This window comes from Phaseolus vulgaris, chromosome 4, assembly GCF_000499845.2.
Source record: "Phaseolus vulgaris cultivar G19833 chromosome 4, P. vulgaris v2.0, whole genome shotgun sequence".
Lineage (NCBI taxonomy): Eukaryota > Viridiplantae > Streptophyta > Magnoliopsida > Fabales > Fabaceae > Phaseolus > Phaseolus vulgaris.
In genome coordinates this window covers 36339981-36356187 of record NC_023756.2, presented here as the reverse complement: position 1 = coordinate 36356187, position 16207 = coordinate 36339981, and positions in this window count along the sequence as shown.

Genomic DNA, 16207 nt, shown 5'->3' with positions numbered 1-16207 from the left:
TGATGTTTCCTGGGGCTCTTTCCCCTTCTTGCCATGGCTACACTTGCTAAACCCTTTTTCCTCTCTTCTTTCTCCAGTTATCTATTTTCACCGTGACGCGCGCGAACGTGGAGCCTGAATCTTCCCCCACGACCCCCAAGTCCAACTACAAAGCCTTCTACCCCTGGGCACCCGACGAGCTCCTGAGTGAATGCACCAGCCTGACTTCCTTCTAGGACCTGGAAGCTCACCGGGGGGATCCCCATTTATACAACTTTAACGCCTTCTGCCGCACACACGACGCCCACATATCCGTCCGTCCCGGCAGGCCTGGGGAACCTGTTTGTCTGGACGACAGACCTAGAAAGGGGAAACCCTTCTTCTTCATGTACCAGACCGTGTTCAAGCGCGTAGGAGTGCGTCTCCCGTTCACTCCCTTCGAACGGGAGCTTCTCACTGAAATCAACACTGCCCCCGCCCAGCTTCATCCCAACAGCTGGGCATTCGTGAGGGGTTTTCAAATTCTTTGTGGACACCTGGGTATCCCCCCTTCTGTAGATGTCTTCCTGCATTTCTTTGAGGTGAAGAAGCAGGGGAAGAGCTTCTGGCAGAGACCAGAGACCATTGCTTCCCCTGCTTCCGTCGCTGCCGCCCCTGACTTCATCGCCATCCCTCCTCCGATTATGCATCTAATGAGGGGCTTCAGCGGCGGGACTCTGCCAGAGGACACCGACAGGAAGGAAGGCATGCCCTTCTACTTGGGGGCCTTCTTGGCGGTGGCCCTTGAATGGCGCGCCCAGGCCAGAAACGCGGTTATGCAAGCTCAAACTCTCCAAGCCTTGGAAACAAAGGCGACTACTCTGGAGGAGGAAATGAGGACCCTGGGGCGCCAGAACGAAACTTACCAAACCTCTCTGAAGCAAGCGCAAGAGTCCAAAGCAGAAACTGAGAGGCAACTGGCAGAGGCATTGGAGCTCCAGGCTGGCTTTTTTACTCGTGAAGTCGCCCTCCAAGTCCAGGTAAGGGGCCTTCAGGAATTGCTCAAAGCTGATGCAAAAATTCAAAAGGACCTGAAGGACCGTTGCCGCGAGCAGGCTGAGAAGACGGAGCGGATGGAGGGGGAAATGGCCACGCAGGCCAAAGCTATGGACCTTCTCCGGGCTGACTACGACAAGCTACAGGTCGAGGTCAGTCGACTTCGCGTTGAGAAAGAGGCTCTGGAGAAGCAGGTGACCTCTGGGGATGCTGCCGTTGAGGAGCTGGAGAAGGAGAAAAAGTCCCTTATCCAGGAGATGGCGGGTACTTTCGAGGAGGGGTTCCAGCAGGCTCTGACCCAGGCGTCCTGTGAGAACCCTGGCATCAATATATCGAACTGCGACCCCATGCACCATGTCTTCGACGGGAAGGTCGTGCCCATGGACGTGGATGACTGAGCCGATGCCTCTCAACCGCCATCTTCACTTTCAATCTTAATTCCTTTATTCTTTACGCTTGCCTTTGACTTTCTCTGTTCAAACTTGTAATTCTTTGCACTATCCGTACTCTTGCTGCAAATTTGGGTGTTCGTACGATTGCTTTTGTGTCTTTGCCATATACGATTCTGCTTGTGCGATCTTATTCTCATCTTTTGCCATCTTACGCTTCGGTTGTTCTGTTTATATCATATTCGTTTCTTTGCTTCGTCGGGCGGCTTTGTATGACCGAGAAAGGTCGCGCGCCAACCCTCACACCCGTGGAGAGGCTCACCTAGTGACACCGTATCGTCCACGAGGTGTTTCTAACACCAAAATGGTTCTCTCCCTGATTTTTAGCCCCCGGCGCCCACGCCTAAGGAGAGGCCTGCTACAGCAGTGCCGTATCGTCCCCAGGTGTCTAAAACGACGAGTGCTTTGGGGGGGGGGTTTCGTTCCTTCTATGGTCTTTCCTTCCCACAGGTATCGGGGAACACCCTGCCAGCAATTCGCTGGCGTTTGGCGATCTTATCTCCCTCCACAGTCTTTCCTACCCGTGGGTATCGGGGAGATAACGCCAGCAACTAACTCTGCCTCCTTCACTTTCGTCTCTCTCCACAGTCTTTCCTACCTGTGGGTATCGGGAGGCGACCCTGCTGATGTTTGGGTTGGCGACGCCCGCGACGTCTCGTGCCGGCGTCGTCCTTTATGTCATTCCAGGCGACGCCTCGGGCGTCTCACGCTAGTGTCGCCTCGGGCGTCGTCCCTAACTTGACATTGACTTTGACCTTGGGGTTGGTCGATGCCTGGAGGCGGCGAAGAGCTCAAGGTTCTTCCCGTATCTTCCACGAGGCGCTCCTTGTATAGCTGATGGGACGTCCAGTAATTCAACTTGATCCACGTGGCGCTTTCTGTATGGCTGATGGGACATTCAGTCATTTCTCTGAGTTCTGACTCCTGCTGTGCCCCTGACCCACTTTCGACGGCGCGTAGTACCACTGGCTACTATATTGACATGACGCTTTCAGATCTTCACCAGCAGTGCCAGGGTCATCTTTTCATCTTGTGCCACGTGGATCAATCGTGCGGTGCATCCATACGCGTCGTTTGGCGCTCTAACCGCTTTATTTAACTCTTCAAACTCTGGAACGATCCTCATCATTTTCCCACTCTTCATAACCTACTTACGTTCTCTCTTCTCACACCCTTCCTTCTTGTACCCTTTCTTCTTGCACCCTTCCTTTCTCACGAAGGGTTGTTCCAGCAATCTCTCCCCTCGCTCGACTCTTGCATTTCCGGCAGTCCCCACACCCTTGAAATCCCTGATCTTGTTAAAGAATGTCTTCTCATGCTGCTTCATCTAGGGTCCGTCCCACGGATTTGTACCCCTGGGCTTCGAGTGAACTTCTTGATGAGTGTTCATGCTTACTCTCTACCAGGGCCATACGGGAGCACAAAGGGGAGTCATGTTCTTATGACCACCAGGCCTTCGCAAGGAGGCACGATGACGATATCGTTGTGCTCCATTGCACTCTGGGGGAGCCAGTGTGTGGAGACGAACGGGCCAACGACGGGGTCCCTTTCTTTTACTTTTACCAGGTGGTGTTCAAGACCATCGGGGTGCGCTTACCCTTCTCCTGGTTCGAGAAGGAACTGCTGACGGAGATTAACGTTGCTCCGGCCCAGTTATACCCCAACAGCTGGGCCTTTGTCAAAGCCTTCGATATTCTCTTCGGGTTTCTGGGTTGTGCTCCCTCGGTTGACCTCTTTCTTCACTTCTTTGAGGTGAAGAGGCAGAGACACAACCTCTGGGTAACTCTCAGCAATGTACCCGGAAGAGTTCTCTTCACACCCTTTCAAAGCTCGTTCACCGGGTGGAAAGGCCGGTTCTTCAAGATCTGCCGTACTGATCTTGTTCCCGACGCTCTGGATGGGTTTCCGCTGTACTGGGTGAGAGAGGAGAAGGTCCTCAAAGCCAAACCCCTCAAGAATCTGGCTCCAAGTGATCAAATAGCTTGCCGGATTCTTGTTGAGGCGGGAGGTTTTGACTCTGCCACGGTGATCAGCTTGGAGTTCAACGCTGGGACTCTTGAGAAGTACATATGTAAGAACCACTGCCTTAGAAAACTCGGCCTTCGTTACTTTCTAACTGTGCCTGTTTTTCTTCATGGTGTCTCTAACACGTCTTTCCCCTGGTGCAGGTTCGAAAATACACCAAGAAAAGAGGGCACGACTTACTCGAGCTCTGCGGGCTGGAAAAGGGGCTTCGCCTTCCTCAAGTGATGACTCTGATGAGCGCTGAGAAACGGCTTGTTCGTGTTTTTGCATGATTTGTAGCGTTTGCTCCGTTTGTACTACTCCCATTGCATTGAACATTGCTGGTAACAACAACTTTTCAATGTCATACTTGATTTTTTGTAACGCCACTTTACTTTGCATATGCTTCATGTACTGCGGGCTTTCCTTTCGTCCTGTTCTTCCAGCGGTGCATGCCTTCACTTGGGCGACGGCTGCTCAGGGGCGACGCCCTTATCTAGGTGGCGCCTTCTTTCTGGGCGACGCCATGACCTAGGCGACGCCTTCTTTCTTGGTGGCGCCTTCTTTCTGGGCGACGCCATGACCTAGGCGACGCCTTCTTTCTTGGCGACGCCATGGCCTAGGCGGCGCATCACATTACTTCAAACAAGGAAAGATAAAGGCTGAAAACCAAGGCACTTCTTTTTCTCAAACTGGTTTTTCCTTTTATTAGGGTGACCTCATTAAAAAACCCCCGAGAGGGAAAAAGAGCGTCCCCTTCAACTAAATTGTTACATACTGCTTACATAAGTCAACTGAAATAAAATTTTAAGTTGGCTGCATTCCAACTGCGCGGGATGGGGCCTCCATCTAAAGTCTCCAGGTTGTACGAACCGTTGCCCTTAGCCTCAGTAACTCTGAAGGGCCCGGTCCACTTGGGAGACAGCTTATTCTCCAACTCGTATGGGTGAGCTTTCCTCATCACTAGGTCGCCAACCTGAAACTGTCGCGGCTTTACCTTAGAGTTATATTGTCGCTCTACTCTTCTCTTCATCGCTTCAGCTTTTATTCTAGCTTCTTCCCTGGCTTCTTCTAGCAGATCCAGGTTTACCCGCCTCTCTTCATTGGACTCCTCCACCACAAAATTTTGAAAACGTGGTGAGCTTTCATGTATTTCTACTGGAATCATCGCGTCCGACCCGTACACCAAACTGAAGGGCGTCTCCATAGTAGAGGATTGGGGCGTGGTGTGGTAGGCCCATACGATCCTTGGTACCTCTTCCGCCCACGCCCCTTTGGCTTTCTCTAACCTTCTTTTTAACCCCCTCAGCAAAACTATGTTTGCCGATTCTACCTGCCCATTAGTCTGGGGGTGCTCAACTGATGCGAACACCTGTTTAATGCCCACCTCAGCACATAGGTTTCCCAACTGTTGACTGGCGAATTGGGTTCCGTTGTCAGATATCAGGCGCCTAGGTACGCCAAAGCGACACACAATGTTTCTCCACACGAAATGCTGTACCTTATGCGCAGTGATCTGTGCCACGGGCTCCGCCTCTATCCACTTAGTGAAGTATTCGATGGCGACGATCAGATACTTCATCTGCCTGATTGCCAGTGGGAAAGGGCCCAGGATGTCAATTCCCCATGTATGGAAAGGCCACGGACTGTATATAGACCGCAACTCTTCTGGCGGCGCCTTGTGCCAGTCGGCGTGCTTTTGGCATTGCCTACACCGCTGGGCGTGCCGTGCGCAGTCCTCTTTCACTGTTGGCCAGAAGAAGCCTGTGCGTATTACCTTGGAGGCTAAGGATCTTCCCCCTACGTGGCTTCTGCAGATGCCTTCGTGTAGCTCCGCCATTATCCTGATGCACTCATCGCCACTGACGCATGTTAGGATAGGGTGAGTGAAACCGTGCCTGAACAGCACCCCATCCACCAAAGTATATCTTGCGCCATATCTTGCGGCATTTCTTTTGACTTTTTTACCCTCTTCAGGGTCCACTGGAAGAGCCCCATCTGCCAGGTATCGCTTATAGGGCGTCATCCAGGTGTCTCCCTTGGACAAAACACATACCTGCATCTGCTCTTCCTCAGGCACACCCGCGAACATGCTGATGCGGGGCGCCCTCTGCGTATCTTGGGTCAAAGAGGAATGACTCCTCGGCCTTCCCCTTGATGTATAGATCTGGAGGACATCCACCCTGTTGTCTTCCACGAATCGACGCGGAGCTTTGAAAGTCTCCTGGATCACTGTCCTCTGTCTATCCCCCCTGCCTGAGCTGGCCAGCTTTGCGAGCAGGTCAGCTCTGGCATTCTGCTCCCTCGGGACATGTATCAGCTCAAGAGCGTTGAACGCCCCCTTCAACAACTAGACGTATTTCAGATACGCCGCCATCTGTGGGTCCTTCGCCTGGAACTCACCCGACACCTGTCCCCGTAATCAACTGAGAGTCGCTCTTCACTAGGAGGTTCTGTGCGCCCATCTCCTTGGCCAAGAGCATTCCTGCTATCAGGGCTTCATATTCTGCCTGATTGTTACTTGCCTTGAAGGCAAAACGCAAGGCCTGCTCGATCAGTATGTCGTCGGGTCCCTCCAAGACTATTCCCGCACCGCTCCCTTGTTGGTTTGAAGAGCCATCAACCGAGAGCAGCCACTGTGAACTCGCTTCTACCTCTTGCTCACCTCCGGGCGAAAGTTCTGCTACAAAATCCGCGTACACCTGCCATTTGATGGATCCTCTAGGCTCGTACTGTATGTCGAATTCTGACAGTTCCACTGCCCAGCGTACCATTCTTCCTGCCACATCGGGCTTCTGCAGCACCTTCTGTATAGGGAGGTTGGTCATTACCACCACCGTAAAACTGTGGAAGTAATGACGGAGCCTCCTAGCAGAGAACACTACCGCCAGCGCCGCCTTCTCTAGCGCTTGGTACCTCGTCTCAGCCCCCTGTAAGGCCTTGCTTACGAAGTAGATGGGCTTCTGACTCTGGTCCTGCTCTTGGACCAACACGGAACTGATGGCCCGCTCCGTGACAGTAAAATATAATCGGAGGGGCACGCCCGCTACCGGCTTGCAGAGGACTGGTGGCGTCGCCAGGTACTCCTTCAGCTTAATGAAAGCCGCTTCGCATTCATCAGTCCATGCAAAGCGACTGTTTCTCTTGAGGCACTGGAAGTAAGGGTGCCCCTTCTCTCCTCCGGCGGAAACAAACCTCGAGAGCGCCGCCATCCGCCCTGTCAGCTGTTGCACCTCCTTCACCGACGTCGGGCTCCGCATGGCGATAATAGCCGCACATTTGTCGGGGTTCGCCTCTATCCCCCTCTCGGTGAGCAGAAAACCCAAGAACTTACCGGCCTCTACCCCGAAAACACACTTCTCGGGGTTTAACTTGAGGCGGTACTTGGATATTGTGTCGAACAACTCCTCCAGGTCTGCCATGTGCTGCACCCTATTCTGCGACGCCACCACCATGTCGTCTACATAGGCGTACACATTCCTCCCAAGCATTGGCGCCAGGACCTTGTCCATTAGCCTCTGGTACGTGGCGCCCGCATTTTTCAGCCCGAAGGGCATCACCTTATAGCAGTAACTGCATGTCTCAGTCATGAATGCAGTCTTGCTCTCGTCTCTTGGGTGCATCTTGATTTGGTTGTACCCTGAAAAGGCGTCCAGGAAACTTAGCACCTTGCTGCCGGACGCATTGTCTACCAAGGCGTCGATGCTGGGCAGCGGATACGAGTCCTTTGGGCATGCCTTGTTCAGGTCCGTGAAGTCAACACACATCCTCCACTTTCCGTTCGCCTTTTTCACCAAGACGACGTTGGCGAGCCACTCAGGGTACTGAATCTCGCTGATGTGGCCAGCACTCAGCAGCTTCTGTGTTTCGTCTTTCACCACCTGTTGTCGTTCCTCATTGAACTTTCTCCTTCTCTGACGCACGGGGCGGACCGTGGCGTCCATGCTGAGGTGGTGACACAGGAAATCGGGGTCGATGCCTGGCATGTCCGAGGTGGACCATGCGAAGGCATCCAGGTGGCGTGAAATCACTTCCGCCACCCCTTCCTGTTCTTCTGGGCTTAGCGAACTTCCTAACCTGAAAGTCTTGCCGCCAATCTCCCTTTCTACGGCGTTAGCCGCAGGCTGCTCCCTGCTATCATCTTCGACGGGCGCCGCCTCTTCCACGGGCGCCGCGTCGTCAGGGCCTTCCTCCATTGGCACATCTGCTTCGGGCATCGCCCTCTCCGCGATGGCCTCTTCAGGCGTCATCCCAACGGGCGTCGCCTCAATCATCGTCGCGTCCGCGCTCGGCGGACGTTCGTACACCATGAATACGCCTCTCTTCGTTTTCAGGCTGTTTTCATAGCATTTCCTCGCCTCCTCCTGGTCTGACCTGATGACTATCACCCGGCCACTGAGGTCCGGCAGCTTCATCTTCATGTGACGGGTGGAGGACACTGCGCTCAGACGGTTTAACGCCGGTCTGCCCAGCAAAATATTGTAGGCGGAATTAGCGTTCACGACGAGGTACCGGATGCTCTCCGTCTGTGAACGTAGTCCTCAACTCTAGGTACCCCCGGACTTCTACCTGGTTATCCCCGAACCCATACAAGCACCCAGTATAGGGACTCAACAGATCGGGGGACAGCCGTAACTTATTAAAGGTCGACAGAAACATGACATCTGCCGAACTTCCTTGGTCTACAAGCACTCTGTGCACCCTCCTTCCGGCGGTGACGACTGAGATGACAACGGGGTCGTTGTCGTGGGGTACCACATCTCGGAGGTCTCTTCTTGTGAACACAATATCTGACTCCCATGGTTCCCCCGAGAGCCTCTCTTCGATCGAATTCACCCCCCTCGCGTATTTCTTCCGCTGGGAGGCGGTGGGTCCTCCAGCAATGGTGTGGACCTCGCCAAGCACAGGCATCTCGTGTGCTGGTTCATCTGCCGACGGCGGCAAGGTGGCAGTCGTTGTGGAATCTGCGACATAGTCTTTCAAAAACCCAGTCCTCACCAGCTCATCTAGCTGGTAGCCCAACGACAGGCAATTATCGATGTGGTGCCCGAAAGCCTCGTGGAATTCGCACCAAGAGTCTTTTCGGGGCCCTAACACCTTGTCAGTCTTCGCCGGTCGCCTCAGCCTTTCGGCTATGTTAGGCACAGCGATCAAATCCTTCAACTCAACCACGAAGTTGTACCTCGCCGGTCTCGCTCTTTCTCTGGCGGGGCGATCGCCTCCTGCTGGACCCCGGGGCTGGGGCTTTCTGGCCTCGTAGGGGCGTCTCGCCTCTGGCTTCTTTCTCCCCGTCGTGGTCTCATTGACCCTGACGGGTTGAGCTCGCGCCGGTCCCCTCGGGCGTGAGGGCACGGCGCTGGTGCGCTTCACACATACCTCCCCTTCAGAAGCAATATGCTCTACCGCCCTACGCCGTAGTTCAGCGAAAGTCCTAGGGCGGTTGCGGATAATAGATTCTCCAAAGGGGCCGGGGCATACGCCTTTCACAAAGGCGTACACGATCACAGGCTCCTCTGTTGTACCAACCTTCACGACTTGGGCCCCGAAGCGATTGATATACTCCTTCAGGGTCTCCCCCTGATACTGCTTCACATCAAACAGATCGTAGGAGACCGGCGGCGGGGCCTTGTTGGCTAAGTACTGTTCTCGGAACAATCGCGACAATTGGCGGAAAAATGTGATATGACCCTCTAGGAGGCTAATGAACCAATCCATAGCCATCCCGGTCAGGGTGCTCATGAAGAGCTTGCACTTGGCTGCATCAGAACCGCCTATCAAGACCATCTCTGTGTGAAATGCAGCAAGGTGTGTCTCTGGGTCCTCCATTCCGGTGAAGATCACCTTGGGTTCCGCGAATGTGTTCGGGATCGCGGCGTCTAGGATCTCCTGCGAGAAAGGAGTGGAAAACTCCCTTGGTGGGGAATGGTTCTCCATCTCGTCATGCCCAGGCCGCCTCCTATCGTTTCTCAGGCCTTGGCGCAAGTCCTCATTCACACGGTGGAGCTCTTCGTTCCGCTCATGCGAGGCGTCAAGGTCTGCCTGCATGCGTTCCTGCTCCATTTTCGAATCCGCCATGTCCTGCTGCAGCCCCCTCATTATTTCCAGGACCTGTTGCATGGATAGTTCTGCTGGGGCTGCGCGTGCTGTGCTTCGTCTAGTGGGGCCATTGTCACTCCAACCTCCTTCAACGTTACTGTAACTTGGTAGATTTTCTCGAACTTGTGATGGGACTAATGTTTTATATCGGCCCCACGGTGGGCGCCAAATGTTCCGTCCGGTTGACCGGGACGTCTTCGTGCGCGACCTCAACCGTCAGCTAGGGACTCCTTCCCACTGGTTGCCTGTGAATTCCTGCAAAAAAGAGGACAAAGAGGCGCCCTAGCGGCCGTTTGCACTCCGACGCTCAAGTCAGCCAGCAAGAAACACCAAAACTATTCACCTCTGTCTCTGAGCACCGCGTATGGCACTCTGAAGGTGGTAAGAAATAACTGTGTACTGTGTATCTGTGTTCTCTCTCTCAGGCAAAAATCTTCCCCAGTCCCTTGTTCGTAACTAATGAAGCACGAGCAAGCAACTAGAGAGCTCTGGTAAATTTGCAGAAAGTTCGAACCCTCTTTCCAACATTCTCTGCGCTATTTAAACTACCCAAGCATTTAAAGCGCCTTAAAGCGCTTTTAATCACAAACGTAACGCACTCATTAAAGCGTTTAATTAGAAAACGTAGCGCATTTAAGACGTTGAAACGCTTGGGAGCCATTATAGTACCTGAATGCTCGAAAGGGAAACTATATTGAATGACTTTTAATTACCTGGCACCTGACTAAAGGGTGTTTCTATTCTGGTATAACTGTCGTACACGTGGAGGGCCTCACGACGCCATGACCCCATCTGGGGGCGTTTCTGCCCATTTGGGGACGTCTCTACGTGTGAGTCCTCCTGCTTGGGAGTGCTACTGCGCTAGGGGTGACTTTTTGGGTGCCAACTCATGCACCCAAGTATCTAGTCACTTACTTTGAGAGCGTTTCTGCCTTCCTCTTGTACCCTGCACCCGGCTGCCCTGGGCCTGACCTTTCTTTTGAGTCGTATCTGCCCCACAGGCGTCTCTGGGGCGGCAGAAGCACTTCACGAGTCAGGCTGCCCTTCACTGGTACTATTACTATGGCCTTGAAGCCACATTTTCCTTCTCTTTATCGCTGCCCCGTGCTATTGGGACCTGAGGCCTTCCCACGGCGTCGCTCCCTCCATGGTCTTTCCTACCCATGGGTATCGGGGAACCACACCGTGATTGCCTTGCTTTAGCACTGTTTGATCTGGCGACGCCCTGGTTGGGCGACGCCTTCACCTGGGCGACGCCTTGCCTTGGCGACGCTTCCTCTTGGCGATGCTGGCACTTGGCGTCTCTCCACCTAGGCGACGCCTTGCGTTGACTTTGACTCTTCAGCCGTTGACTTTGACCTTGATTTATTTAGTCAACGCCCGGATACGGGACGGTACAATATCAAACAAGTCGTAGGACACCAAAGGTGGCGCCTTGTTCACTATGTACTGCTCAACAAACATCTTGGAAAACTGTTGGAACGTGGTAATGTGGCCAGTGGGTATACTGACGAACCAGTCCAAGGCCGTTCCGCTCAAAGTGCTCATGAACACCTTACAATACACCGCGTCTGAGCCCCATGAGAGCATCATCTGAGTATGAAACGCCGTGAGATGGGCTTCAGGGTCCTCCACCCCTGTGAAAGACGCTTTCACCGCCACAGTGTTAGCCGGGACTACCGAGTCCATGATCTCTTGGGAAAATGGCATAGGAAAGCTGCGTGGTGGGGATGGGGGTCTGTCCCCTGCCGCACGCTCCTCCCGCTCCTGAAGGGCTTTGCGCAGCTCTTCGTTCATTCTGTTGAGCTCTTCGTTCCTTGTTTGCGAGGCCACCAGCGCCTCGTGCATCCTTTCCTGCTCAGAACACGATGCAGCCACATTCTCCTGCAGCGTCCTCATCATGTCCATGACTTGCGTCATGGACACAGCATCTTCGTCGGTTGATGGCGCAACTGAACTGGAGCGCGTTGTGCTCATCCTTCCTCAGCAAACTCTGCAGCTCAAAGAACTCCAAACAAACGGTGAAAACTCCAGGAGTCGACTGCGATAGCGAGCAGCTGAACAGAAAACACTCGAAGCACCACAAACACAAACTATGGTTGGGAATCACGTTTTATACGTGCCCCACGGTGGGCGCTAAATGATCCTGCCGACAACTCGAGCGTAGAGGAATTACCTTGTCGCTTGCTTGACCCGCCTCTGGCAACTGTGTTATCTGCAAGAACACTCTTAGAACCTCCTTCTTGGGAACTCCAAACGCAACCTGCAAACACACAGACGGCGCCTCTAGCGGCCGTTTGCACTCCGACGCTCAAGTTAGATCACAGAATCACTAAAAAACAATGTGTGTAAAAAACCCCCCTCTGAATCTCACTCTGATTCTCTTTTATGCCCCCCTCTGTATCTGCGCCTAACAGAATTCTGGTATGCCTCTCTGGCATGTGTCAGAACCCTGTTGCACTTTTCTCTGGCGACGTACCTCCAAAATCAGTAAAACGTGAGTGTCTGCGCGTGTCTGCGCTTGTCTATACCTTTAACGACACGGAGTGCACCTTTGTCTGGACCGCGCCCCTCTCAGATGATGACACGTGGAGGCATGCAACTAACTACACACGTGTCACTACTTGAAGGGCTCTAGCGCTTCTCTCTGTGTGTCTAAGTTATTCCCTTGCGGAGTAACTTAGCGCATTCCTTTTATCTGGGTAAATCGCATACTCTCAGGAGAACGCCAGGTGTGGCTAGTCTACGCACACTCACCAAGCATTGCCCTCTGCGCAAACGATTTCCCCTTCACGATGTCATGCACGTAATGTGTTGAGGGAGTCGCCAATCACTGACCGGTTTGCTAGCTCCCTCAGGCCACTCTCATGCACGATTCTCTGAGATATGTTCATGCGAGGTCCGTGCGTAACGCTCTCGCTGGGAACCTCAGTCCCAGCTTAACTACGTGTAACATGAGCCCCCGATGACCATGCACTCGATGACTGATCGGTGCTCTATTGCTTCTCGCGTTCTTCCCCCAGGTGTTCATCTGGGAACTGATCTGTCGGTGACCGCTTGGTTACTGACCACCGATCACCGTTCTGGGTGATCTGTCCCCTGACTTCTCTGCCGACTGACCACCGATCACCTCTTTGGATGACCTCCGATCACCGTTCTAGGTGATCTGCTCCCTGATCTCTCTGTCACCCGGTCCACGTGTCACCCTACGAGTGGCCCACGTGATTATCTTCTCCTGACGTCATCAGCTACCGATGACCGACCGGATCAGTTGCATAGTTGTATTGTTTAACCTGTGATGGACATCTATGTCTATTTGTAGTAGCCACGCTGATGTGAGTTGATTTTAGGGTTGCATATTTTATAGGTTACTCTTTTGTTTATGAGTTTTAAGATTAGCAATTATGGTGAGAAACCCAAATAAGAATCTCACTGGACACAAACTTAACCAATTGATTAAGTAAGTGTGAAGGTGCACTTTTAGAGGGTAAAGAGAAAACACAAGTATGATGACTATGATGATGAAGGTGCGGAAATAAAAGACATGAAACGAAGAATAAGATGATGAAGAAAGCCAAACTTAAATGAATAAAAGTATGGAAGAATGGCATAAGGAAAAGGAAAGAAAAACACAAAGGTGAAAAGATTAAGAGATTCATTACGAAAAAGCGTGTATGTAGTGGCGGTTATAATATGGCGGTTATTAAGAACCGCCACAATTAGCTATATAATACGACAACTTCATAGACGCCATAATCTTCCTTCGAAATGCGACATGTAGAACCGCCATAATTATCCTTCTAAATAAAAACTCTCCCGCATTTTGTTCCCTCCATAATAACAATGTGTTTTAGTCCCAATAAAGCCCAATAGCCCAACCATTCAAGTATTCCTCTCTCTTCAAAAACCTATTTCGTTTGTCTCAAAACCCTAAACCCTCCCAACTTTGTCTTGCCATCCCTCTGTGGCTGCATTATCTGATCACTAAACAATGAGAGCCCCTAGAGGCGTGGGCGCAGTGGAGGTTTCAGGAGTGGCTGCGACGATGGCGGTTTCAGGGGTGGACGCGACGGTGGCGGTTTCAAGAGTGGTCGCGACGGTGGCGGTTTGAGAAGTGGCCGCGACGGTGACGGTTCGGTCGCGGTAGAGGTGGATTTGGTCGTGGTGGTGGAGGACGCGGCGATTTTCGCGACAAAGGGCCACCCTTCGAACACGTAGGTTGTTTTTCTTCCATTATGGAACTTAAGAAACAATTCAATTTCTTTGTTATCTGTTGGGTATTTAACGAACAGTATCTGAAGCCTGAAAAGTATCCTGCTTTGTTGATTTTGTTTTTGGCGACACGATTTTGTCCATCGAAGTTTCCATCTACTTCTTGTCTCCTTCTTTGCCATTCCGGTTTGCTGCTATATTGTCTTTACTTCTCTTTGGAAAATTCGGAAGGGTTATATCGATTCATTGTTTTAGGAGTTGCTTATGATATATTAGCAGTTACATTAGATTTCATTGCAAGTCTTATTCAGTTAGAATTTCTAAACCCAAAGAAGAGAAGAAGACAGAGGTTTAGGTAACTTTTTCAGTTTCATAAGATAAAGTTGCAGAAAACAGATGGAAAATGGTTTTTTTTTATATTATGATTATTTATGATTGGAAAAATTCATGTGAAACTGTTTCAAATAAAGCTTCAAAACATAGTTTATATATATATATATATATATTCTTATTTTAAAACAAATTATTTAATAGAAATAACACTAGTGTTCATCAATTTTTTACTGTCAATTTTGTGTAGAATTAGAAAAACAACATGATAGAAAAAGTGATTCCAATGGCATTCATTTGAAAATTAATTGATTCTGTGAATGTGAGGTTTTAGATTATCGTAACTTCATTTCACTACTAATTGATTCTGCTATGGATTTGTCTTTGTAACAATGCGCATGTGTTCACATTTGTCACGTACTTATGGGCTTGTTTATGTTATCGCAATGTCATACACTGCAACCACGACCTTCCTTTTATTTTATCTTTTGGATTTTTCAGTTTTCGTCCTCTTCTACGATGAAACTACGGGTTTTGTATATGAGTGAGTTTTGCATGTCACAGATCAGGTCACACGCCAAAGCTGAACACATAAGAGAAAATTAAATCTGGTGCCTACACGTGTGCTTCAAAGTTGGATTATACAAGTAAAATGTGGACAGGTATGATTTCTTCCACAACCCAAGTATGGCCTCTTTGCATCTCTTTGCCAAAAAATTAACCTTTATAAGTATTATGCAATTAGTTTTCCCATTGAAGAATAAGGGTGAAACAACGTCCAATTAATTTTCCTTACTTCTATGTATGTTTCTGATTGTCCTAGTACTTTATTTTTTTTTTCATCTTTGTTTGAGGTGAATCTAATTTTATTTATTTATTTATGACTACATGTTTTTTTACTATCCATGCCATGTTATTTTTGTAAGTGAATTTTGAAGTACGAAGTGTTTCATAGGTTGTTTTTGGTGTATGTTGTCCATGCCTTAAACAATGTTTTTTTTTCATGATTATTTAAATTTGCAATTTGCAAAAACGCTGTTTTATTTTGTTGTAAGCATGTGATGCTTCTATTATTGCATAGAACAACTTATTTTTGCACAGCTACAAGTTGAAAGTGAATGTGGAAGTCTTGGTTGGTGTAGCCTCTTCATATTTTATATGGTTTAAAGGATTATAAGTATTGTGTTTACAATCCTAAAAATGTTATAATGTTGTTTTCACTCCTTAAAACTTTATTATAATATTTTTTTTCATTTATTTTTTAAAAATAAAAAATTAACTATAAACATTTTTTAATTTATTTAGGCACTTGAGAGATTGGAAGAAGGTTGGAAGTGATGCTCCATCACCAAACCAGAATATTATTGGATCAAGTGGAGGCAGGAAGACAAATTAGAATTAGGACTATGAATTTAGTTGTAATATGTTCAAATATGAAAAATATTTAATTTACTTGTTGTTTGTATTAGTTTGTGTTCCGGCCGGTTGACTGGGTCATCTTTATGCGTGGCTTGTTCTAATGAGCTAGGGCACCTTCGTTTTGCTTCATCTGTCAGTACCTGAAAAAGAAGAACAAAGGGGCGCCCTCGCGGCCGTTTGCACTCCGACGATCAAGTCAGCTAGCGAGAAACACCAAAGTAACTAGAAACTGTATAACTATCTCAATGACTAAAACTGTGTGATTTAGCTGTGTTGCCCTAATTGCCTTGTACTCTCAGCGGATGCGCCGTCAAAGACAACTAGAGGTTACTACTCTGAGTAATTTTATGAAAACTAGGTTAAAACTCATGCAACTGTGAACTGAAAAAACGTCCCTCTTTAAGGCTTATTCGTGCCCTATATATAGGTGAAAACTAGGGTTTACCTCTGCGTTGCATGCCATCATCTAGGGTTCCCTGGGGAAGGTCCTTGCGCCGCTATCTTTAGGATCTTAGCGTATCTGGCCCATGGACTTCCCTTATTCTTGGAGTACAATGTATAACCTTATGGCCCCTTGGGCTCTAACTTGAATGCCGTATTTATCGCGCTATCATTCTGTTCGAATCCCCTAGTTGGACATGTGTCATGCATGCAGCTTTCCCTGGGAATCTTCAACGAGCACG